This window comes from Mesocricetus auratus, unplaced genomic scaffold (assembly GCF_017639785.1).
Source record: "Mesocricetus auratus isolate SY011 unplaced genomic scaffold, BCM_Maur_2.0 Super-Scaffold_100007, whole genome shotgun sequence".
Classification (NCBI taxonomy): domain Eukaryota; kingdom Metazoa; phylum Chordata; class Mammalia; order Rodentia; family Cricetidae; genus Mesocricetus; species Mesocricetus auratus.
The window spans coordinates 90,333,038-90,356,007 of NW_024429191.1; the positions used below are offsets into that span (position 1 = coordinate 90,333,038).

The window sequence follows — 22,970 nt, forward strand, 5'->3', positions numbered from 1 at the left end:
ATGGCTCTTGCAAGGCCAAAGGCAAGGGTTGGCATCTAACCGGTCCCCGCCCCATTTCTGGGAGGCAGGTCCTTGTGCTGAGTGACTTGCTCAAGAGGTGGTTTGGCTTTCTTTGGTGGGGGGCATCCCTTGAAATCCAGTTATTGACAACTACACTCAGACATTTTGCTTAAGGCCATCTCGGGCCTTCCTTTAGTTTTCCAGGCTTCCGAGTTGTCAGCACAGAGCATGCACCAGGAGACATGCACCCCGTTGAAGCAACTTGTGGCCGAAACCGGCTCCTGTCTTTGATTGCCACACCCATTAGACTGAGCCTGAGGTCCTCTGGCTAGAAAAAAACCCCGGTAATCTCTCCTGTATGTAGTGTGGCTGCTAAGTGAGGCTGGAAGTATTCTGCATGTAGCAGCGTGCTGCACCCCTCAGTGGCCTCTCCAGTGTCTCTATCACTATTCCCATCTCACAGGGGGGGCAGTAGACGTGTACATAGAAGTTGGGTCACTGGTCCTCAGGGGTTCTAGGCTTCAGTGTACACTTTGGGTCTCGCTTCTTGCAGGCGCATCCATCCATCACAGACAGAATAGTCACCTACCTGGCTCCAATCCCCAACAGGGAAGCAGGTACTATCTTACACCTACTCAGCCAGTCAGATGAGGTTCTGGTCCATTCTGGTTAGTTGGAAGAGCAGTGTGGGGAATGTTTTCAATTGCCCTTCATTCTTTTTTGGTTTCTTTTTAGAAGCAAAGAACTCTGTGTGTATGTGCGTGTGTGTGTGGGGGTCAGTCCTTGTGTTCCACCTTGTTTTGGAGTCGGGTGACAGAAGTGTTGGGTTTCCTTCTGGGGTACCTTCCTGTCCCCTCCTCTCATCTGGACAGAAGTGTTGGGTTTCCTTCTGGGGTACCTTCCTGTCCCCTCGTCTCATCTGGACAGAAGTGTTAGGTTTCCTTCTGGGGTACCTTGCTGTCCCCTCGTCTCATCTGGACAGAGTGCTGGGTTACAGACACACCATCACATCCAGCTTGCACACAACTTCTGAGGATCTGAACTCAGGTCCTCAGACTTGTATAGCAAGTGCTTTTACTCCTATCCTATTTCCTCAGCCCTCTCCACATTATGTTTTCAGGACAGAGCACTGAACCAAGCGCTCAGCAATCTGGTTAGATTGGCTGGCCAACAAGCCTCAGGGATCCTGCAGTCTCCATGTCCCCAGTGCTGGAATTACAGGCGCTCACTGCTGCAACTGTGGCTTTGTTGTTTTTGTTGTCATTATAGTTCTGGGGATCAATGTTTTGTGTGGCATTAGGTCCTAATGCATGCATAGCATTCTTACCAACCAAGCTATTCCCCTCCTGTCCTTAGACAACTTATTTGAGAAGAGCTAAGCTCAGCATGGCTGAAGGCTCTGGAGAACTTCACTGTGCTGAGCCAGTTCCTGGGGGTGGCTCTGTAAGGACCATGTGTGAGAATCACCAGACCTCCCTTCCTTAGTCCTGCCACACTGACCACTCTCCAGCATCACCATGGCATCCCCTGTATTTGTACACTGGGGCCCACAAACATGGAGAGTTGTTCAGTTTAGCTCTGGGCCTGGTGGTGAGGTTTCTTTGGGGTATGAGGTGGAGGGCCTAGAGGATTTCTCTACAAACTGACAGGTGGGAACCTAGGAGACTCACAACCTTCATCTCCAGGCTATGTTCCCCAGTCTGCTTGTGAGGAAAAGAGAAAGCTATATTTTGTGACAAGCCCCACTTTACCCCAGCTTTGGGAGCCTCCCAGGGGCAATGAGCCTGTGTATTCTTGCGTGGCAGGCCCTTACATACTGTTTTGATTGTTATCATCCTGCCCTAAAAGGCCTGATTGTTCAGGCCTGGTGATGACATCACCGGCTTCCCACTCGGGCAGCCTGTCAAGGTGTTTGATGAGCCTTCAGGTGGGAAGGGGCTGGGCGCTCCCTGCAGGGTTGCCGGTCTCTACCCGCTCAGCAGAGCTGGCTTAGCACGCTAGGGTTCTTCCCCCACCCTTCTCCTGCCATTCTGAGAGCCTGTCTGGTTCAGACTCAGATGACCTATCCATTCTGCTGCCTTCCCTGAAGCAAAGCGGGCAGGGAAGGGCACCAGGTGGCCAGGCCACAAGGCAGGGTGGTGGCTGCGGGTGGTTCAGGTCCTCTCTGCACACCTCTCCTTGTAGACGTGCAGAAGAACAGGTATGCATGGGATCTGTGAGTCTCACAGTCAGGCCCTGGGGACTTTGACCTGCTGAGGCTGCCAACAAATGCAGCCACCTCTATGCATGGTCTGGCTGTGAGGCTGCCTCAACCAGAAGGGAGTTCTTGGGCCTGAGAGCTGTGTGCTCACCTGGTCATTGGAAGATGAAGACCCAGAATGCCCTTGACCGAGAATGCCCTTAGCCCCAGCACTGCTAGCTACATTAGTGCCCCACCTGGACACCATGCCGATGCCCATCCACAACAGGTGAGCAAATACGCCGAGTCTCGTTCAAACAATGGAAAAATACATAGCAACGGGAGTGAAAGATCTGCTTCCATACTTGGGAGGCTTATACATGGGAGGCCTGAGCCTCTCGGTTGTGAGTGAAAGAAACAAGGCAAAAAAAAATACAAAATGCAATTTGCAGCGGTCCCATTTCTACAAAAAGCAACAACAACAAAAAATTCCCAGATGGGCAAAACTAAGCAATACCTTCTCATCTACTCGTCATCAGGTTGGCCGATGGTGATGGCTAGTTTTAGTTTGCAGGCACAGCACCACAACACACACACACACACACACACACACACACACACACACACACACACACACACAGAGACTGGGGGGGGTTGTCAAGGTCTCAGAAGGCATTTTGGCGTCTTGGCTGCCGGCTCTGGAGAAAGCCAGGTGCCATGTTGCAATCACAATCAAGTGGCCATATGAGAAGCCTGTGTGGTGAGGAGGTAAGGCCTCTTGCCAAAAGCCATGTAAGGGCACCATCTTAGAAGTAGCTGCTCAGCCCTACTCAAGCCTTCACATTGGCCCTGGCTAATATATTTACTGTGACCTCTTGAGAGAGCCTGAGTTAGAAACACTCAACAAAACCACTCTTGTGCCCCAATCCCCTGTGCTGGTTACTCTGAATGGTCAGCTTGACAAAACCTATAATCACCTGGGAAGAGTTCCAATGAGGAATTATCCTGATCAGGCTGGCCTGTGGCAGTCGGGGGTTGTTAACTGATGTAGGAAGACCCAGGTGGTGGCACCATTCCCTGGCTAGACCCACCCCCCAGCTCATGCAACCGTTTAAGGAGGAGAGAACTGGCTAAAAGTGAGCTAGGCGGAAGCCCTGTGTGCATTTCCCTTTCTTTCCTCTTGACTATGGGTACGAGGAGCTGCTCTGAATTCCTCCCTTGACTTCCCTTCGATGATGGACTGTATAAGTGCAATAAACATTATTTTATCCTCAAAGTTGCTTTTTTTTTGAAGGTTTTATCACAGCAACTAGAATAGCCTCCCAGACCTGCAATACTTGCTGGATTAAGGTGCCAAGTTGTGAGGTATTTTGTTAAACAGCAGTGAACGTCTGACCTAAAAACTAGCTGAATTTCCCTTCTCTGTTCTTTGGTCCATTATCCTTCCCAATAGGATTTCGTGCCTACTAACATATGGTATTAACTCTCCAGTTCTTAATAATATTGTTTATTCTTTCTCCCTTGCCCAGTCTGGCATCGGGACGAGCTCGGGATCTCCATCTGTCGGCTCACTGAAGGGTCTCAGTGCCTGGAAAAGAGCCAGGTGCATGCATCCATGAGAGAGTCACGTGTCCGAATACAGTCCTCAATCTAATACAGCTAATATCTGATTCCAGCTATACGAGCTCAGTCTGCAGAGTGTGCCATAGCCCTCGGGGTCTCTGTGTCTTTGGCTATGACAGGGGCAGGACTGGGCAGCCCAGATGCTCTATCCCTGATCCTTCGTTTTGTGGCTGATGTACAAGGGTGGTATTGTGGGTTCTTGAGATTCCAGGAGCTGCAGGGACAGCCCCCACCCTCCTCCCCACCCCTCACTTTGCCAAGTTCATTTTCCTGTTTGAGCACATCTGGAAAACCACAACACAAAAAAACATCTCATTGCGCACATCTGGACAGCATAAACCAATGGCTCCAAGAAGAAACTTAAGGGAAAAAACCCTTGGCTCCTCAGCGAAACTGCAGCAAGGCCCGAAAAGGCGGGGTTCAAAGGCGCTTTTCTTTCTCCATCTGCAAAACAGTCTTCTGGGCGGGCATGCTCTTAGTGGCTGGATGCTTGAGGCTGAGGACCACTCATTCTCAATAGCCTCTCACAACAGTCTGTCACACTACAGTCTGTCACGCTGGCTCCTGGCCAATGCAAAACTTAACTGAAAGGCTGTTTGTTCCCTCCTCCTATCCCTTTATTTAGATCAAACTATACCTTCACTTACCCTTAGGGCGTGTGGCCTGAGTTCAAAGCCATAACCACCTGCTCCACCTCCATTCCCTTTAGATGGGGCAATTGAAAGAAAGACTTTGCAAAGCAAAGGGAACTGAGCTGTGGGGGCTGGTGAGAAACCCCTGGCTGTGCAGCTAGGCTGTTAGTCCGAGCCCTTCCCTCCTTGCCTGGGAAGGGAACACCACCTTGGCAGTCCCCTTGTTTGACCACCAGCCCGGGCCCTGAAAACAACCAGGAATGGTGACACCTCTGTAAATGAACTAAGTCTCAAGACACTGAACCGTAGATATACAGGACCTGGAGCAGGGAGAGGCACGTGGAATGCTTCCTATTAGCGCCTTCATACCCAGGGATGCCAAGAGCTTGATGGTGAGGACACCCCGGAATGTCCTGAAGTACTAACAGAGAACCCTCAAGTCAGTGTCCTGTGGACATGGGATGCTCGCAAGGAGAGAGGGGAAGAGGGTGGAGGGAGACCCTGGGCTCAGGGTGTCTGCTCATCTTTATCCATCAGATGTCCCCAGACGGTAAGGTAAAATGATAGCAGCCAGCCCCACTACTGAACCTTCATTTTCCAACACTGCCTTGGAGCCCGGAGCCTCTGGGAGCGGGGAGGGGTAGCTGAGCATGTGACGGGGGAAGGAGTTTCGAAGTGAGGAGAAAAGGTAACAATGGCAGTATCATGGTTTGAATGCACTGTCCCCCACAAGATCACCTGTTGAAATCTTAGTCCCCTCCTGGTAGCACTTCTTCCAAAGACTATAAGCTTTAGCATGTGTCCAGCTGAAGCCCAAAGAATAGAGAGCACAGGTACAAAACCCATTGCGCTGAGTACAGGAAGAAACTCGGCAAGAAGAAGATTGTGTTTGTTTGGCTTCCTACGATGGCCAGCCAAGAGAGGGTGCAGGGTGCAAGGCAGGTATTAACAGTGTGCCGTCTCCTGGGGTGACAACTAGCCTGGGAAGGCCATGCAAATGGGGTGGGAGGGGGTGAACATGAGCCAGGGTTGGGCATCTGCTGCTCTGCACATTTGAAGGGTACCAAGAGACAGGTGTGGGGACCACCTTCATCAGAGGCACGTTTTCCATCAAAGTGTGGTGCTGACTGCAGAGGCCCCTGGGCCACGAGGATACCGCAGGGACACCAACACTGCCCACTGCGTCTCCATCCCATCCCAGGCCCAGTGCTGAGCCCTGGCCACACACCCTCTAGGTTTTCTCTGGCGATAGATTATTTGGGAAATAATATCAACCCATGTTTCAGAGGAAGGAAGCGAGGCTTACGGAGGGTGCAGTTTCTCTCCTTAATTCACTAGTCCACATGTGGCACAGAACCCACGTCAGGACCGCTGAGCCCCGAGATGAAGAAGGGCTGCATTTGCTTCATACGTACACTGTCCTCATAAGAAGTAGATCGTGCTGGGTAGTCTGTGATTACCAACACTAGCTAATGCCCCACAGCTATCTGTGGACAAAAGATCTGTCTGCAATAAAACATTAAACTGAGTGAGAATATGCCAAGGAAGAAGAGGCCCCTGATATTTTAACAGGACTCACTGGCTTCTCTCCCATGCCCTGTTGTGTTTCTCTCTTGACCTAGTCAGTGGCCATATGGCAGAAGAGTGTCCTGGTTGTTATTATGTTTGGGGCAGGACTGGATAAATTGTGGCCCTGGGAGGGTGTGCCCACAGTGGCAAACCCAGTGTGGGATGGAGAGAATTCAACAGAATCATCTTTGAAGCTTTTCGTCAACCCCGTGGAATTTTCAAACCCTGTGCACTGGTGAGAGACCAAGGCGCCTGGAGGGGGTTCCCGAGAGACCTGGGAGGGGTAGTTGAACAGGGGTGAAAGGAGAGAAAGGGGAGATTCAATGTGGTATTATGACTTAATTATGACATGTTTCCCCTACAGCCTCATGTATTGAACGCTTAGTCTTCCTGGTAGTTGGACAAATTTAGAAAGTTGTGGAAACTTTAAAAGGTTTCCTTCCTGACTGAAGGAAGAAAGTCAATAGTGGCAGGTCCTTGCAGTTGCCTTGTCTCCGCCCTTTTTCTCTTTCGCTTTCTACTTCTTGTCACCGATAAGATGGATAACCTCTCCCGAGTGTGCTCCTACTACTGTAATATTGTTCCACTGAATGGGGCATGCGACTGAGATCCCTGAGACTGTGAGCCAAAATAAATCCTCTGTCCCTTTAAGTTGTTTATGTTGGGATTTCGGGGCACAGAGACAAAACAGTTGCATGACACATGGCTATGAAGGGGACATGAAAAGAGAAGTCATGGGATCTGCATCTAACAGGGCACTATCAGATGCCTGGTCCCCACTTGGGGACACTTGGCATTCAGGGCACTTTAATTCATAGCTGAGACCTAAGAAGAGCCATGCCATGGGGATAGCAGTTTACAGTGATGTTCTCATACTGAAGATCCTCAAGCTGGGCTTGGTGATGGTGCATGCCTATAATCTCAGCACTCAGGCAGGCTGAGTCTGCAGGACTGCCCTGGGGCCACACAGGTCACACAGAGCTGCTGCAAGGCCATTCAGGTCACACAGTTAGACCTCATCTACAAATACATAAACAGAACCAAAAAGCAGAGGGAGCTGAAGGAGACAGGAAACCCAATGCAATGCCCAAACGAGCAGATGATGCAACCGCCACTAACCAAACATGCATCTAGCGAGGGCATTTGAGAAGGACAGGGGAGATTACACAGAGTCAGTGCTCCAGGTGACTGGGATGTGCCAAGGTTAAACTCCCACATGCTGCGAAGCGCCCCATCCCCCATAGGCTCCTGAGTTTGAACGCTTGGCTCCCATTTGGTGGCTGTCTTTGGGAAAGTGGTGGGACCTTTAGGGGGACTTCCCTGGAAGAAGTGGGTCACTCGAGGTGGGCCATTTGAGTTTACGGCCAGGCCCCACTGCCTACTCTTTCTCTGCTTCCTGACAGTAGAGTGACCAGCTGGCCTCTCTTTCGTGCATACCTTCCCCCCACCACGATGGGATGTGGCTCTTGGAACTGTGAGACAGAATAAACCCTTCATTCCTTAAACTGCTGCTTGTCAGGTATTTTGTTATAGCAACAAAAGAAAAGCAGCTAACGCAGAGGAGTAACCATGCTGTGATCACACAGGGAGAATATCTCCATCGCTTCCTCTCTTACCCACGCTATTGGCTGTGAGTTGTTTTATTTTGAGATTTTGAAATGTTAACTCTCAAACTTAGTCGTTCACCAAACATTTAGAAAGTGCCTACTAAATGCCTGGCACTCAAGTTTTTAAAACTCATTGTGCTGAAACACACTTAGAACTATATAGGAACAGTCTTATTGTTCCTGTAGCCTTCTCACCCATACTCTGCTGATGTTAACAACGTACATATCCCTAACATAATACCACCAAGGAAAAATGGCTCCAAACTAGGGGTTTACTCAGTCTATAAACTGAAGACATGGCCACTCCATGGGGTGGTTAAGGGGGAGATTCTTATTGTGGATATAAGAGAGAGAACAGACAGAGGAATCTGGAGGCGTCCAGAGCAGAGCAGAGAGAGAGAGAGAGAGAGAGAGAGAGAGAGAGAGAGAGAGAGAGAGAGAGAGAGAGAGAGAGAAGTAGACTGGGCGTGGCCAGTAGACTGGGTGTGGCCAGGCTATCTGTAAGACAGGGTTGACTAGCATGGGATAGAGAACAGAGAAAGCATGGTGCGAGAAGCAGGACCAGAACACAGAGAAAACATAGCAAGAATAGCTGGGTTATAAGGAGAATGAGCAGCTGGAGGGAGGGGAGCCTGTGAGTGGATGGAGTTTAGGGTAGGGGAGGAGGTGGGAAGGACTAGGATGCTAGCAGGGACCTTGAAATGTGTAACAGGTACTTGTGCTACCGATGGAACCTGGAGGCCAGCGTGGGCTTTGAGAGGTAGCCCTTTGTACCTTCTGCCAGAGGGGAGAGAAATGACTCCTTTTGGTAGATGGGAACCAGTTTCACAAATTCCTGAGGAATGATGGGTTTTAATCTAAATACCAGAAATCCTCCTATAGTCCAGGTTGAGCTCACTGGGCTGCCTTTTGGAGTTTGGGGAATTGGAGTTTCATCTGGACCCACCACACAGGTCTCATGGGTCCTCATCCTAAAGTCCTCTTACTGTTTCCAGATCCACCCTAGGATCCTAGACTGCATTTAGCTCTCATGTCACCTGTATCTTCTCTGTTTTGTGACTTCTCAGGGTTTCCTTGTCCTTCATGACTGTGAGGAGCTCTGGCCAGTTGTTTTTATAGCATGCCCTAGTCAAGGCTAGTCTGAAATTTCCTCATGACTAGACAGAGGTTACACATTTTGGGTAGGAACATCCAGAAGGGACCAGCCCTTCTCCACGCATCCAGATCGTGGGATGACTGTGCATCTTTAGCGGTCTCTCTTCACTGGAGACTTGATTGGATAGAGTGACCATGGAAACACAGCCGCCCATGACTAAGACGGTGTTTCCAGAGAGGTTTGACTGAAGCGGGAAGATCTACCCAGGGTGGTTGGCACCACTGATTGGGGTCTGGACTGAATAACTAGGAGAAAATAAGTTGAGCACAAGCAATCTTTATCTCTCCCTAACTGCATGTGGTGTGACTGACTTCTTGGTTGTGATGGACTGTGCCCTCAGGCTCCTTTCCTTCCTTAGGAGGCTTTTCCCAAGCATTTTGTCACAGTAAGGAGAAGAATACAAGTAGCTCTCAGACTTGTGGCTGAAGCACCCGGAGGTTTGTGACAGTACAGACCCTCTGCCTGGGGCGGGTGGTGGCATCAGAGGAGACTGTGGGGATTATGAAGCTGGAAGGACTTTCTGAAGTCTTTGTTTTTCCTCTTGGCAAATGAGTAGCGCACAGGACAAAGACCCCAATGTGTGACCAAAGGCAGGAGGGAGAAGCATCCCATTCGGTGTCGATTTTTTTAGAATTCAAAACATTCCTAACTTTATTGAGCTCCTTGCCAAGTCCCCTATGAAGCTCTGTTATGAATGGCGGGTTGGGCTCCTGCTCATCTCACAAAGCCTTTAACTCAGCATGAATAGCTTCTAAGTAGTTAAGCACTTCTCGGTTATGTAAAGCTCATGGATCGGGGCGGGGTTCAGAAACTGAATCATCATTTACAGTAGTGCTTTTATTCCCCCCACATGGGGAAAAATGACTTCCTGGGAACACTGAGAAGGGAGCAGGGTACTGAGCAACGAACAGATCTGGAACCAGACTGGAAGAGCATTGCTCTTGCTTTAAATGCCGAATTCCTCTCGAGTTCCGTGTGAAGGCAGTAAGGCAGCGTGGGGATCCAGCAAGTCACAAGCAAAGAATGCGTGTGGATCACTGCTCTTGGGTTGCTTGGGTCTGAGGGCTGCAGACACTGGGGAGGGCAGTGACCTACCCAAGGAACTCCTCTGCAGAAGGATGACAGCTGGAGCACATCAAGGGACAGCCATGCCTGACTTTGGGGTCCTTCAAGTGCTCCAAAAGGAAGATGACCGAACAAGGAACAAAATTCAAACAGAGAAAGAGGATGATGTGTGCTGAGTCTATTGGCAGGAAGCAGCCTATGGCTAGAGACCTAGGTGAGTGGGGAGGTGCTGGAACAAGGTGAGTTGAAGGACAGATCACAGGGCCTGTGTGTGTGTGTGTGTGTGTGTGGTATAATTCTTATAACATGAAATTTACCATTGGAACCATTTATCACCTTTTTAAAAATTTATTTATTACGAATACAACACCCTGCCTCCATGTACACATCAGAAGAGGGCACCAGATCTCATTACAGATGGTTGTGAGCCACCATGTGGTTGCTAGGAATTGAACTCATGACCTCTAGAAGAGCAGTCAGTGCTCTTAACCTCTGAGCCATCTCTCCAGCCCCCTTTTATCACTTCTGTGTGTATTATGTGTATGTTTATATGTATTCAGCTATGTGTGTGCCCATGTGCATGGGCGTAGAGGCTAGAGATCGATGTTGAGTGTCCTCTTCTACTCCTTCCCAGCTTCTGTTTTGAGACGCTCACTGATTGGCTAGACTGGTGAGTTGGTGAGTGTTAGGTCCCAATCCTCACCCCCACCCCCCACCCCCCACCTCCAAAAGACACTGAGCATTCTCAGGAGCCCGTGGAACAGGTCTCTGCCTGCTGGAAGAGTCACTTCCCGTGTGTATTTCCCCTTATTTCTGGCAAATGGGACCCCTGGTTCTCCATTAGCACACACACCTGTAATACACCTGTATATGGAAGCTCCACCCTATCCTCCAGACTCCCCAGTCCCTACTAACACCTGTAATGCATATCAGAACCGCTGGCCTCACCTGCTCCTAAGCTTCCAGACTGTTGCAGTGTACAGGTTTCCCTCCAGCCCTGGCCCATGTCTTTGATAACTGGCAAGGCTTTCCCACCTTCTTGCTGTTTCCAGATACAGGGAATCTTCATTCTGCGAGAACCTGTTGCCTAGTGTTTAAATGGGCTTTGTTTTTTTATAAAAGTATATAGAGGGGATCACACAAAGATCTTGAACTGAAAATGTGCCATGTGGTCAAGCACCTACAGCTTCTGAAGGGGGCTTGGCATCCTAAGGAACATTCTTGACTGCACTCCACAGTCTAATTTGCCTCGCACAGTTATTGACAAAAAGACTTTGGGTGATGCCCCCACCCCCACATAGTCTCAACAGATCCCACTTAATGGGAGTGGAGATGGGCATGCTCGCCCCCAGGGAAGCGAGAAGAAACATGGCCGAGGCTACGATTTGATCTGGGCTTGCTGCTCCAATTCCTTGTTGACAGGATCAAGGGCAGAATAGGGTCTGTGGCTGGTTCCACCCAGCACTTGTCCTCCAAAGGAGCTTATACTGAGAAGCAAAGGGTTGAGCTAGGCAACTAAGTGTAGTTGCAGGCCAGATGTGTTCTCCCGATGGTGATCGGGTCCCCCAAAGGACCACCTGGCATCCCTAAGCGGCCTTTCACCTGCATTTTTCTAGAGAGGCCTGGCCTGGGACTCCTCTTGGGTAACTTCTTGTTCCCGACCCACCCTTTTCAATCCCAGCCACCTGCCTCCTGCAGGCGGAGAGCCTCTTCAGTCCCCAAGTCTAGCTTTCTAAGCATGAAGCTTGTTTCTGAGGGCAAACAAGCACCACGAGTCACTGGACAGGTTTCCTGTTCTCAGGTGGGTCCCCAAAGAGCCACAAGACTACTTCTGTAAGCCTGCTAACAGCTTGCCATGATCTATGCGCTGTCTCTAAAAGGAGGTTAGCTCATGAGGCAGAGCCAGGTTCTTGAACCCCATCCTGGTCCAGCAAGCATCTGACTGCTATGCCTGAGGTCAGCAGGATGTCTGGTGGTACCATGGAGGCGTCAGAGGCATGGTACTCAGCTCATGGCCCATAGGCATTGCCCAGTGGGGCAGGCAGACACTTTATGAGCTAACCAACACATCATAAAAGTGAGCAGCAAATTCTAATGGGCCAACAAGCCAGGGCAGAAGACTTTTGTCTTCAACCACAAAGCCAATGTCCCAAGGGCAAGAAAGCCTGCCCAGCCAATACTGAAATTGATCTGGGATAACGCTGGACTCCAGAAAGCCACTGTCAACAATGGAAGAATTTCTAGAAACTTCCTAGGTAAAGAAACTTTGTACCCTAACTCTTTACCTAATCAAAAGGGCCAGCTAGGAAGATGTTTTGTTTTGTCTTTGCTTTTTATCACAGGTACCTCTGTACGTGTGACTTGGGTGAGTCTCCCTCTAGTTCCAGGTGACAGATGTGGCCCTTGACTGGAGTTCTTCTGCAGTGCTGACAGGAGGCAGCTCTGCTGTCATCAGAAGGTTTGGATAGTAAGGGCCAGCTTCCTCAGGCAGGCAGGAGAGAAAGCATCTTGCTTCTGCAGATTGTGGGTGCTCGAACTAGGTCCCCAGTGACATGACTTTGTGTCTAGGCAGATGTGCTTGTCTCCAGGGTTCTAAGGATACAGAGCCCACGCATGGACCATGTGGCTTGTTAGTTGCCTGTAGTCCCATCTAAGCCAGTTCAGGATGGGCCTATGGGATGCAACGGATGCTGAGAAGACTGGTCCTCCCATTTAGTCTTTGAAAATTATCTAGTGTTTCCCATGTTCTATGAGCCAAGCTGGCTGCAAGCAACACGGGAGTGGATTAAATACGGGAGCCAGGTTCTCACGGTGTTGGGACCAGACAGATGGCATGAAAGTAAAAACGCTGAATGGCATTCATCTCCACACGCTGAGCCATAGCCAGATGAACTGACCAGTATGGTGTTAAGTGGGGTTTATCAAATTCAAGTAAGTATCTAGAGGGAGAAGGGCGACTTTTGAAGAGGTGACATGAAACCCAAGATCTAAAGAATTAAAGGGGTTGAGGTGGTCTAGAGTGAGCATTAGGGAAAAATAACTTTCCATGCAGAGAGGCAAACAGCAGAGCCTGACACATGGGGAAGGCTGGGCTCTTGTGATGGGGGAGATGATGTACAACTTCATTCCGAGGGTCCTGAGTCCTGACAGGGTGAATCTTAGGAACAGGCAAAGGTCAGTTTTCATCCCGGGCCAGCACCACATTCCCCCAAACGTTTTACTCAGCTTCCCATGCGACGCACTCCTGGATGGGAAGTGGCAGGCTAGCATTTGAGGGTGATTTCAGATACTCTGCAATATCTCAGATGAATTCAGGATGACTGCCTGATTTTGAAGCAGCAGGTTTGGATGTAACCCCCACTTCCGGTTAGACCTTCTGCCCTCTATCTGCAGGCTCAGCATGGACGTAGAAAGTATCTCGACTTTAGATACAACCATGTTTTAATTTCTGCCCATTTACCAAGATTCCACAGCCCTTTTCTCTTTTGCAGACTGTGTAACTGTTTTTCTCCTAAACATGACTGGGTCTCTGCCCCTGACATAGGCCTTTCTATGACTGAAGTCTTGTCTTGCTGACTTCTTATTTCCTGTCCCTACTCCTGAGTCACAGGCAATTATGCAGAGTCCCATTAAGTGGTGACAGATTTGAAAGTTGACTGTGGTCTGTCCCCCAAACCCCACTTACTCCTAGGAGATTGCCTAGATGGTAAGTGCAACTACATTACCCCTGCCTAGTCCCTGCTCCCCCAGGTCCAGGTGAGTTCAAGTCTATAAGGAATGTTTGAAAAGAGACTGATGGCAGTCAGACAGAAATCAGGGTGTGCATTCAAGTTCAGTCCAGAGCCCAAAAGCCAAGCAGATTCCTCTAGCAAGTGGGGCAAACTTGCAGCAACAAGTGAGAGCATCCTTGAATCAAGAACACACTAAGGCTGGGCAGTGGTGGTGCATGCCTTTAATCCCAGCCCTCAGAAGGCAGGGGCAGGTGGATCTCTGAGTTCAAGGCCAGCCTGGTCTACAGAGTGAACTCCAAGATAGCCAGGTCTACACAGAGAAACCCTGCCTTGGAAAACCAGGACAAAAAAAAGCACATTGAGATCCACAGATTACTTGATTCACCTGCCACTAGCCATTAGAAGAAAAGTATGGTTGTTTTCTTGGCCAAGGATTCATCCCATTGCTGCTAGTCAGACTACCAAGCCTCATCCAAAGCTGGAACAGACTCTCTGGAGGCTTCTAGAATGGCTACTGGCTAAATGAATGAGGTATGGAAATCCTTTACTTCAGTCGGTGACTTGGAGAAAATTATGAGAGTGAAACTTGGGTGCCCCCCCCCACGGAGAGCCCTGAAGGTGATACTCTGCAAAGCATTGCTGCAAATCCAGAGATCCCGAGCCTGGGGACCAACAGTGCCATGAGAATGAGGGTTGGAATGGGAGGCGCACAACGCTAATGATGATGAAGCTAATAAAACAGAGGCAGTTGACTCTCAAGTGCATGCCAAGCCTGAGCTGCACACCCTGTGGTACCTGGAGCATCTCTGCCAAGTGAATGTAATTACTTCCACTTTATGCCAGCAGAGATGGAAGCTCTGGGATGCTAAGAAATGCTTCCAAGATCACCCCTGACCCCCGGAGAGCCAGGACTTAAACCCTGGTGTGCCCAGCTTCCCACGAACGGCATCCATTAGCCGTCCCCTCTCCATGCAAGGATGGCCTGACTCTCGTGGAATGGTCCAAGTGAGTATAAAGGAGAAAGAAGCCATTAGCTGTGGAGGCCACTTGAGGTGATTGTCAAGTGTCTGGGTTGATTAACTGTGAACTTGAAGGAAGACAGGTGTGCTTTTATGCCATAGATCTGCCCTGGGCCTGCTTGGGCCTGTTTCCACCCTCTGAATGAGGAAGTTGTGCCTGGCAGAATGAGAAGAGGCCACGAGAGGCTGAATGAAGGGCTCAGGAAAGTACAAAGAATTGTTGGAGACAGGAGTGGATGCCAGGTGGAGAGGGCCTCTTGCAGGCATGACTGCACAAGAGGGAAGTACTAATCCTTGCTAGGCACACAGTAGGGCTGCTCCACTGGACGGCCTTGACCACACTGGACAAACCCTGGGCCCAGCTCAGTAGTAAGTGAATAACATGCTTAAAGCCTTCAGTTCTATCCCAAACACCAAACACACAAGGACACACACAGGGACGGACACACACACACAGGGACACACACATACAAGGACACATACACAAGGATACTACACACATAGGGCCACACACAGAAGCACACAGGGACACACACAGGGATACATACATACAAAGGGATATACACCACATATAGGGACACATACATGTTCACACACACATACACACACATATTTATCTAGCCAGGACAATAACAAAGGCAGGTCAACTGTGTTAAACAGAAGGTGTGAGTCCCATCCTTCAGGACTCAGGAAGAAGGAACCAGCCACTTCTGATGAGCCTAGGGGCCCAAACCCAACTAGGCTACTATATTCCAGCCCTTGAACACCCCAACATCTGCCTGCGAGGGCTTATAAGTGAATTCTTATTACTCTGCTCAACCCTACAGTGAATTGATGGGGTGGGGTGAGAGCAGAGGGAAAAAAGCAAAGATTGACTCATGTTTACTACCACGCCCATGAGATCCTTGTCCACACAGACTGGCTGGTGGCTGGAAGAGAAGGAGGAGCGGAACAAGCCATCTCAGGCCAAGCAGGCAACATCACTCAGCAGCTTGCTCACAAACTCACCAGCACCTGACCCTGACAAGACCCGTGTGTTAAAAAGTGCTACTATCAGTGGTGGTTCTGTGGGTTGTGTGGCATGCCAGATATCTTTGTCAGAAACCAAGTCTCTGGATAAATTGACATCGTCAATCTCAAGATGAAATGGAAGTTTGGAGGGGGGATACCAATTGCTGTGGGTCCTCCATGTATGAACCTGATGCTGGTTTCCTGAACTCTTAGCACCTGTGGCCATCTGCTGGAGACCTGCACAAAATTTGGACCCCCTGCAGATATACGGTACTTAATGGTTGCTGGGGGGGGCAGTGGTGGGACTCAGCAGGTCCTGCTCCTCCATTGCATAGATGCATATTTGCAGAAGGAACATTCCTGCAGTGGTGTGATTTGCCTGTGCTCCGCCGAGTAATCACAACTAAGTCCATTAGTTTACCATGCCCAACTGGATGTTCGTCTCCCCAGGAAAAGTTTGCACAACACCAACAGTGGACTGAGAGTCACTCTCTCCTGTGAATTGAGAGACTGAGCCTCTATCTAGGAATGCACTTAGGCTACCCTCACTCATACATCCCATTCTCCCATTGTCCTTCCCCCACCCCCGGGAGGTGGGTAAGTACTTTGATTCCACATAAATTCCACCTGGGCTCCACTGTGCTGAGGCTTCGGAGGCCATTGACCTGCCAGCCAGCTCGATGCCTGGAAAACTCTTGTTTCTAATCAAAGTAGATTTGCTAAAGCTCGCAGGGCCGCCTGTTCTTTACCCGGACAGATGCCATGATACCAGCTGGGACTCAGTCTGGAGAGAGCCTCATTGTTAAATATTTTCCTTAAAAATGAGATCAGTCAGCCACCCCTTCCTTGGGTGGTCCCAGAATGGCAAGAATCTTGCTTCTCGGTGGTGCGGCAAATATGGTATTGTCTTGGGAGAGCTGCCCTTGGCCTCAGAGTGCTGTGGGCATCGGGAAGCAATGTAAAAGGAAAAGCCACCAGAATTTTCTTCCACAGGCAGCTGCCACAGGAATTCTCCACACTGCTCTGCTCAAGAACAATCCACAGCTCCATACTGACTACAGAAGCAACGGGCGAACGGGCGAACTGGCCTCTTTCATAAAGGACATTTTATTGAAGCTCAACCACACCTACCCATTTCTGTATTATTTATGGCTCCTGCTGGGCTACCAAGGGAGAGCTGAGTAACTGCCACCAAGATTGGCTGACTGTCAAAGCCTGTACGATTGGTTATGCTCTAAGAGTGTGCTTATGCTCTGCTGGGAGGTTGGATTGCATGTGTATGTGTGTGGGGTGTGTGTGTGTGTGTGTGTGTGTGTGTGTGTGTGTGTGTGTGTGTGTGTGCGTAGGGGCCATAGGACAACCTTGGATGCCATTCTTTAGGCACCATCTATCTTTTTGACACAGGGTCTTTTCTGGCTTGGAGCTCACCACATAGGCTAGGCTGGTGACCAGGAAGGCCCCATGGTCTGCTTGTCTACCTGTTTCCTCCTCATGACTAGAACTGGGATGCAAGAGCATGCTACCATAGCTCCTAAACAAACAAACAAACAAACAAACACACTTAGGTTCTGGAGTTCAAACTCAGGTCTTCGTGCTTGTGAGACAAGCATTTAACCTACTGACGACCCATCTCCTCAGCTGCTCTGGTTCCTACAGAGGAGGACGGTGTGTGTACTGGCCACTTTTCCCTCGCTGTGATAAAACACCATGACCAAGGTAACGTCTAGGTTTGGGGTTATGGTTCCAGAGAAAGAAGAGCTCATCATGGAGGCATGCAGTGGTAGTCATGGCAGCAGAAGGAGTAAGTTAAAGCTCATGTCTTTCTGAATTTTTAATTATTTATTTTTACGGGTATGCATATTTTGCTTGCATGTTTGTCTGGATATCACATGCATGCCTGGTGTCCACAGAGGCCAGAAGAGGACATTGGACCCCCTGGGACTAGAGTTACATATAGTTGTGAACTCTGTGTGGGTGCAGAGAGTCGAACCTGGGACCTCTGCAAAAGCACCAGTGCTCAACTGCTGAGGCCATCTCTGAAGCCTGAAGAGACTGGGAGAGGTATAGATGAAAACTCATTTGTTCCCAACGAGACCTCTGGCAAAGGAAGGCTTCTGGAATCAAACATCAGCCTCCAAATGATGCACCTGAGCCTCAGAGACTGTAGATATTGGAAAAGGAAGTTTTGAGCTGTAAGGAAGGACAGGGTCTGGATATGGGGACAACCTGGATTCTCAGGGAGGTTCCTAAATCCTGTCACGAGTGTGTTCACAAGTTACAAACAGGGGTCAGACATAGAGAGGATGAGAAAGCCCTGCAAAGATGGCAGCAGAGAGACCATCAAAGCAGCAAGCCAAGGGAACCCTGAAGCAGAGACAAGGCTCCTCCTTTAGCCTTCCAAGGAAGGAAGGAAGGCTCTGCCACCCTTCTGCCTTCAGACTCTGGCCTCCTAAGATTTAGCCTTCATGGTTCCAAGTCCCCAAGTCTGTGGTAGTTTGTTATAGCAGCCACAGGAGACCATGTGCAATGTCTGGAAGCCAGGCATGGGCAGGTGGAGCCTGAGATGGGGCAGATCCTGGGAGGAGACACAGGTGATTAAATAAACAAAGAAAAATGCTCATAATTATAACCCGTGTAGAGCTTGAAAAGAGATGGGTGGGCTGGAAGGAGGAGAGGGTCTCCTGAGGAGAAGAGAGGCCATCAGACATGTTGGCATTCAGCTGGGAGGTCTAGGGACCAAAAGAGGCAGTGGGGCTAAGTCTGAAACCCTAGCCTCTGCATCCTTGCTCTTCATCCCATTAGCAGAAGAATATAAAGTACAAAAGAGTGGTCACTACTGCACAGGGCCCACAGGACAGCTGCAAGATGCAGGTGGCTGGCACTGATCTCCATCTACAAGTTAAGGAAGGTTTGGTGCTATGGTGTAGCCCTTCCACGGGCTGAGATCTCACCTCAGAGTCTGTTGTGCTCAAGCTGGGCTGGATGGATGGTCCTTATCATCTCTGTCCCTCTTGAAAGCCCTCAGCTGTGGTCACGTGCCCAACCAATAAAACCTTAGCAGGGAAACCCTGAATCCAACTCTTAGGGAGGCAGAGGCAGGCGGATCTCTGTGAGTTCGAGGCCAGCCTTGTCTACAGAGCGAGTTCCAGGACATCCTCCAAAAAAAATACAGAGAAACCCTGTCTCGAAAAACAAAAAAACAAAACAAAATTTTCTTATAATCTACAGCTACATCCCTCAGGAATCTTCCAATTTGCCCACAGTGACTGACTCTGGACTCTGTAGTGCCTGCGTGCATCCATTTTCAATGGTTGTATTCTTAGTGATGTTATTGCTACCTTGTTACTGACAACCTTTGGTGCCGCCTGACCTGCGTGCTACACCACAGTAGACACTTGGCATACAAGGTCCCACTTATTAACATAGCAGCCTTGGAGCTACATTTTGGCATCTACATTTTATAAGCAAAACTGGGGGCCCTGCCCAAGATCTGGGGCGTTGATCCAAGCCCAAAGCCTTCTCTGGCACCTTGCCTGCAGCATTCTTGTTTTACTTCTGCTAATAACCCTTAACACCCAACTTTTATGCACCATTTATGGTTTTGCTAAGGACGTTTATACAGTTCATTTCCTAGTTCTCCCCCGAGGAGGTGTCTCTTTTCAACTTACTTGGAGTCAAGACAGGGCCAGGGGCTGGCTCACTGATGCAAGAGGCGGAGACCTGGCACACCCACCCAACCCAGCGAAGTTGCATCTGAGTCCTCTGCCACCAAACCAGCTCAGAGTTGTTACTGAGGGGCTGGGGAGGTGGCTCGGTGGGTGAGGTTTCTGCTGGGTAAACATGAGGATGTGAGTTCCACCCACAGAGCCAGGGTGAAAAACCAGGGTACAGCAATGCACATTTCTAACATCAACACTGGGGGGGAGAGGAGACGGCACAAGAGGATCCTGGAGGCTTTCGAGCTAGTATTGCCTAACTGCTGAAGACTGGGTTCAGAGAGAGCCTCTGTGGGAGTGACAGAGGAAGACACCCAATGTCACCTTCTACTTCTAGCCTCCACATGCATGTGGACATGCACAGACATGGACACATACACAGACATACACACACACCACCCCCAGCCGAACGTCTAGGCATCTTGTACATCTTGTACCTGGTTCCACACAAGACACCTGGCCACCTATGAGACAGAACACTGGTGGCAGATTCCCCCCACACTCTCAGAAATGCCATCCCAGGGACTTTTGCTCCTCTACATCTCCTTCAAAACACAAGCCAACAATCCCATGGCCACACCGGCTCTGGAAATGCCTTCTGCTTGGAATGATTTCTCTACATAACCGCCTCAGATGGGTTCAGGGAGGTTGATTAACATGCTGCCTCATCCTTCTGCCAACCCCCCCCCCAGCCACAAGCCAGCAGGGGGATTTATTAGTAGAAGGGAGCCACACATTCTCTTTGTCACAATCACAGCCTTGTCCAGAAACAATGTTGCCTTTCAAATTGTTTTCCGCCTTGAACCGGTGGATTTACAAACTGAACTGGTGGTTGGGAACAGAAGCAGGGTGCAAAGACTAGCAGCCTTGTTCTACCAGGGGCTGGTTTAGTGTTATCCTGATAAGATAATCGCAGATAAAAGCCCCCCTGGAGGTGGGTGTTCCCCTATACGCCTCTAAGTCTGTGTTTACATAGGCAAAGGCTGAAATTTGGGGGCAGCTTTTTCAGATGAAAGGGAGGAAAAAGAGGGCATTTTCTGGGTCTTCTCTCAGAAAGGAAGTTGGGTATAATTGTAGGATGTTGGGCTTGTCTCTATAAACAGTACAGAAGGGAGCCAATCTGGCAATTTCCAAAATGGTGACTCAAATCCCTGACTGCTTTTCCCGTGGCAAAGTCGGTTGCCTTTGGTAGCTGGGTATTCACATGGCATGTTGATTTCATTACAGGGACTCCCATCTTTGGTGAGTGCTTACAAATCTTGATAATAAAAAACCGGGCAAGACGTGACTTGGCTGAGCAGTTGCTGGCACTGAGTGATGACCATACAGGATCTGATAGTACAGAAGTCTCTCTACTATTGTATGTCTATTTGAAGTGTTCTCTCCGAGGAGGAGGACAATGAACACAACATGATTTTAGTGGAGAGACAACAGAATATGCTGCACCTGCAATGCTAACACTCGGAAGGCAGAAGCAGAAGGCCCCTAAGTTTGAGGATTCATAACCTGGGATACCCCAAGACCAACAGACCCAACAGAAATAAAAGGCATTGGTTTGGAACCACCTTTTTCACTTGTCTCACAGGGCCAATAGCCACTTGTGCCCTGTTTTCTCCTGGGCAGGACAGCTGTCCTCATGCCAGCAGAGCTGACAGTATGGGAAGGTGAATGGGGCCTCCTTGGAGGAGGGGGCATCTGGGAGGGTGCAGGTTCTGGGGGTGGGGGGGATCTGAAATCACTCCAGACTCTGCTGGTGGTTTGAGAGGAGGACCAGCCCTAAATTAGCCTGGATTTACCCAGTTAGTCACTCCCTAGAGTCCTGGGGCACTCAGGGAGCAAAGAACAGGACACGTGGCCTATTGTAGAACTCAAGTCTTGGAGGGCCACTTCCACATTTCATCCTAGAGGCAGAGTTTGGAGATCTCTGGAAGAACTGGCTTCCTTTGGAAGTTTTCAGCCAGATGTCTCGCACAGCTGAGGCATTACCCACAATGCCTTCAAGGAGGCTGAAGATCTGGAATTTCTCTCAAAGAGAAGGAGCCCGGGGGTGACTAGCTGAACTTCAGAAGCATAGAAAGAATGAGAGCAGGTGTTCCCCTTGCACTGTCAAGAGACATGAGGGATGGATCTGAGAGGCTCAAGAGAAGTATGATGCTAAACAGGAAGCCCTGGGTCAGATGGAGCTCTTCCAGATGACAGTGAGTGACACATTTTAAAGGACACATCAATTTCCACACATGCTTATGCTCCTGCACAAATACAGTCTTCATACTCACATAACTTGGCATGCTGCTCTAACTCTGTTCTAGTATGTTCTACACAGTTCTGTGGTAGGAACCAACTGTTTTTTGTTTAGTTTTGTTCTGTTTGTTTCCATCCCCCCCCCCGCCCCCTTTAACTGCCCTTGGTATAGTTCCTGATACATAGTAGGCCTTCAAAACTTGTGGCACATAATGTGGGCGGGTGCTAAGGATGTTGCCAAGTGTCCTACAGTACACATGGCATTCTCCACGACAGGATTATTCATCCTAGATGGAGGCAGTCCTCCTGTACTAAGGTAGGGTGGGAGCCGTTGGAGAGATCGATTCTCAGAGCATGACTGCTACTGCCACCTCAATCAGAACAGATGTGACTGCCCACACAACATCCTTTATAAGGTTGGGCTTGTGGCATTCCGTCACAGGAAGAAGGGGCAGGAGAGTCTCAAACTCTCACTTGAAAGTCAGCCACCCCCCCTCCACCTCCCTCCAGGCTGATATAATCCCATCCAGGGACATGTTCTCAGGAGATGCTAGAACAGAAGACAGAAAGCTATCTGAAAGGAGGGACACCATCTATACAGCTTGTCCTCCGTGTTGGGCTAAGACTATCTGGGGATGCAGCTGTTTGGAGAGGGGTCACCCACATTCCTGCAAGTAAGCCCAATAAACTCACTGAGTCACCAAGTGACTGTGTGGGAATATGCCTTTGGTCTGCTGGCAGTACCCTATCTTGGGGTGAGTAGATATTTATTCCTGTCTCTCTGGGACCCCATTCTTTTCCAAGGAAGGCTAAGGATGCATTCTGCTTCTCCCTGTGGGCTTACAGGTCTGGGATGAGCAAAGAAGGCTTAGGAGCCACTGAATCCCAGGAACCCCCTTACTGTCCTGTCTCCAGACAGCATAGCAGTCACTGAATCCCAGGGGAACCCCGTTACAGTCCTGTCTCCAGACAGCACAGCGGCCACTGAATTTTAGGAACCCCATTACTGTCCTGTCTCCAGAGTAGAGGAGCTCTGGATGAGCTGACTTCAGTGTGACTGTTTTCTTCCCACTGGGATTTCCTTAAAGGACTTTTCCTGAAATACCAGGGGCTTTCCACCAGGAGTGGCTCCCTTCCAAACCATAAGGGAGGAAAGAGACCCCCCCAAATAGGCCGGCTGCTCCCACTGGGAACCTGTGACTAAAGGGACAGAAGAAGGCAGTATGAATGCCGTGTGTCCAAGTGAAATCCCTCAAGACTCAAGTTCTGATCTGACAAAGCTTGGTGGCTGAGAGGTACCACAATGCTGATGGCCTTTTACCTTTTACTTACAGCAGTTCTGGGGAGGGAGAGTTGGAGAGGAACCATGTTAACAAAAACAGAGAGCAGGCAAAGGCACATATCTGAATGCAGCCCTTCCA

At 49.6% G+C, this 22,970-nt stretch overlaps 1 protein-coding gene and 2 long non-coding RNA genes across 7 annotated transcripts in view; 2 read left to right on the forward strand and 1 right to left on the reverse strand.

Moving 5' to 3' along the window:
- The window catches only part of Slc39a11 (solute carrier family 39 member 11), a 431,298-nt gene that overhangs the window by 13,364 nt on the left and 394,964 nt on the right, over positions 1-22,970 (reverse strand). The gene's annotated exons all lie outside the window — the stretch shown is intronic.
- LOC121141555 lies at positions 11,941-20,869 on the forward strand. Its single transcript, XR_005878500.1, has 2 exons — positions 11,941-12,086; positions 20,536-20,869. It is a non-coding gene; the product is annotated as an uncharacterized LOC121141555 (long non-coding RNA).
- LOC121141554 lies at positions 15,134-16,713 on the forward strand. Its single transcript, XR_005878499.1, has 2 exons — positions 15,134-15,862; positions 16,586-16,713. It is a non-coding gene; the product is annotated as an uncharacterized LOC121141554 (long non-coding RNA).